Source organism: Coenobita brevimanus, chromosome 74, assembly GCF_032717465.1.
Source record: "Coenobita brevimanus isolate Jiangsu-jjx chromosome 74, ASM3271746v2, whole genome shotgun sequence".
Lineage (NCBI taxonomy): Eukaryota > Metazoa > Arthropoda > Malacostraca > Decapoda > Coenobitidae > Coenobita > Coenobita brevimanus.
This window is the reverse complement of record NC_137027.1, coordinates 10363788-10367262: the sequence shown is the minus strand read 5'-3', so window position 1 is coordinate 10367262 and position 3475 is coordinate 10363788.

Genomic DNA, 3475 nt, shown 5'->3' with positions numbered 1-3475 from the left:
GTGGATGTTGTGGTATTCAGCAGCGTTGCAGAGATGATGCACATGCTTTAGTCTTATCCTAGGTTTTACAGAGGACCATCTGATAGTGGGGGGTTGTCTACACCTTCGATCTCATAGTGTTATGAATACGGTCTTGAGTCGAATTGCCTCTGTATTTTATCCCAGGACGGGGGTTCGGGCAGAGGCTGAGTTTGTGTGATTTATTGACTGTGGGACTGTGATGTGCAGATTAGAGGGGGTTCAGAGTCTGGGTTAATGGACTGTGGGATTGTGATGCTCATATGAAATGGTTTGTCTCGGAGATGGCATTATCATCTAAAACGCCCTACTTCACTCGCTATCTTCTTCCGTCTCTCACACCGTCTGCTGTTAGGTCTTGTCCAATTATGGAGTCACACAGAGTGAAGCTGTAACACCAGAGTGCATGTGATGAGGTGGTTTTAAGGTGTGGATGTGCGTGGTGTTGTGCCCCTACCTGCGCCGTGTCTTGCGCACCACTCTTCCGAGTCCCGGTGTTGGCCAGATGTTTTTATATCATGTAGACATTACCAGGGCGTAGGTTGGTGTCCTATGCCTAAATGTTCTGAACTAACAGTAGCCTAGCCTCGTGTCCCTACGCTCTAATAAATTTGATTTGTTAGTTACTTGTTTCACGTTAATTAGTGTACACAGACAGACAGACAGACAGATAGACAGACAGACAGACAGACAGACAGACAGACAGACAGACAGACAGACACACACACACACACACACACACACACACACACACACACACATCTAATTAACTACTATTCGTTACAACTTTGCATTCTTTGTGCCCTCATACTTCATAATCACTGTGTTCTATTTCAGTAATATTTCAGTGTCTGTGCTGTAATTAAAATGTAATTAAATGAAAAGGTTTCAGATTATATTTTTACTGTAAATTCAATATAAGATGTGTTGGTATGGTTTGCTAAAATTTAAAGGTTATCTGTTGATTGGCTGCTGCCTACTCTGTCTTATCCCTACCTTACTCTTCCCTAAATATTCCTACTCTACCCTAACTTTCCTTACCCTACTCTTCTCTGCCTTACACTACCCTATCTAAACCCTTCCCTACCCTACCCCTACCCTGTAACAACCGACCTATCCATACTCTACCCCACCCTAACCTCCTTGACTCTACAGTACACTGCTCTACCTAAACTTATCTTACCCTATCCTAAATGAACCTATCCTACCCAACCCTGCCATAACGGACCCAACCCTGCCATAATGGACCCAACCCTACCGTGCCCTGCCATAACGGACCCAACCCTACCCTACCCTTCCATAACCGACCCAACCCTACCCCACCCTACCATACCCAACCCAACCCAACCCTACCCTACCCTGACGTACCATTTTTAACACCTTTACCATTATAACCATATTTCCTATTGTCTTTTACCTACCTTCAGACGATTTTCTTCAGCTCTGGAGATACTTTTGGAACTGGAGGGGTTAGATAAAGCCATCATCAACCCCTCCACTACCAGGGGATCTCCTAAGCTGAATAAAATCGCGCCCTTAGCTGGAACAAAGTAAATAAGTCGTTCTCTGTCTGAAGGCATTAATGTTTCTGTCCCATCATCTTGAGAGGGTTTTCTTAAGTTGTATAAATCGTCTGAGGTTGGCAGAGAGTAAGAGTAACAATGACGTCAGCAGAATGAGCGCCACTGTTCGAGTCCCGAGGTGGCCAGATGTTTTTATATGATCAAGGCGTTCTATATTTTAATCTTGCTACCTTCAGGCGACTATATTGAGTTTCCAGTGGCCTTGTTTTGTGGAAGGGCTCAATGAAAATTTTATCTAACCCTTCCAGTTAGAGAAATAACCTCAGAAATGCGTCCTCGTGCTGATGGGTCTGATTAAGATGCTGAATTTCATCTGTATGACCGATTCATTATTATTATTATTGTTGTTTTTATTATTTTTATTATTATTATCATTATTTTTTCAGGCAGACGCCCCAGGGTCCTAGATTGGCTGACTAAGAGACTATCATTCAGTCTCCCATGGATATTGGCTCCGCCCGGTCTGGAAGAACGTGGACTTCAACGCATTCCACGCACAAGATGGCGCTACCGCTGCATTGCTGAGAAGAGAGAATGTCAAGCGGACACTACTTTTTTTTTTTTTTTTACTTTTATTTGACTTAGAATTTCCACCATTCCTTCTTCATTGCTAAGTTGTAAAACACTAGAATACGAGCCTAGTCACGAAGAAGGGTTATTGAAAGGTGTAGAGCCTGTAGTTATTTATTCACTGAACTGCGTGAAATAAGCTGCAACAGGTCGAAAATATGGACCACTTTCATCATCATCATCAACCTCACCTCTAGTCTCACGTTCCTCTGAAAAATAAACAGAAAATAAGGTTGAAATCAGCGAGTCTTTGAAAAGACAAAACATAAAAATGTACAGTACAGTACAATTTGGTTTTTCACATAAACTAAGAGGATTTTTTTTTTTTTTTTAATGGGACTTCTTCGTGACTAGCATCGTATTCAAGTGTTAATGTACCGCTACAGGTCAGAAACCAAGATGGAGAGAGGGTATTTTTGTTGTTGTTGTTGCTTAGTTAAAGTGACTAGCGTATAGCATGTTATGATCTCTCTCTCAGGCTCCTATGACTCACTCTCCGCTGACTAAAATCGTCTGGCTTCAGCTGGAACATAATGCCAGAGTTATGCCGATTGTGAGGGGGGTTAATAGTGACGGTATTAACACTCTCAGGCTCCTTGGGCACACACCAAGCCGAATAAAATCGTCTGAGTCAGCTGGAATAAGGAACTAGAGCAGACTCGAGCATTAGGGGGTTAAGTAAGGCAATTCTTAACCCCGTGATGCTCGGGACAACTTTAGTATTCTATTGTAGCTGACGCAGACGATTTTATTCGGCTGAGAGTGAGTCATAGGAGCCTGAGAGTGTTAATACTGTCACCATTAACCCCCTCACATGACCGGCATAACTCTAGTATATTATGTTCCAGCTGACGCCAGACGATTTGGTTCAGCTGAGTGGGTCATAGGAGCCTGAGAGAGACAGCAAATGCAAAAAGCAGGGGTTGGTTAAAAAAAAATTTCCCGACTGTAATGGCTATATCAGACTTTTTAATAAAACCCCCTCCCCTTCACTTCGTATTTCTGTGAATACCTCCTTCCTCATGTGTCTGCTGATGGCCTGTGAGTGTGTGCGCGTATGATGTGTAATGCTGCAAGTGTGTGTGCGTGTTACCGAGTGTGTATGTATGGCGTTTGTGCATGTTTAGTAAGTTAAGGGAGCCTGCTATGCATACTCCCTCTGCCCAGGTGCGCCTCTTCAACATTTTAAACATTCCTCTAATTCGGCCGGGAATCGAACCCAAGTCCATCACATTACCAAGCCAGCATACTGCTGACTCAGTTACTGAGCATCTATTAGAGTTGCGGCCAGAACATCTACTGTA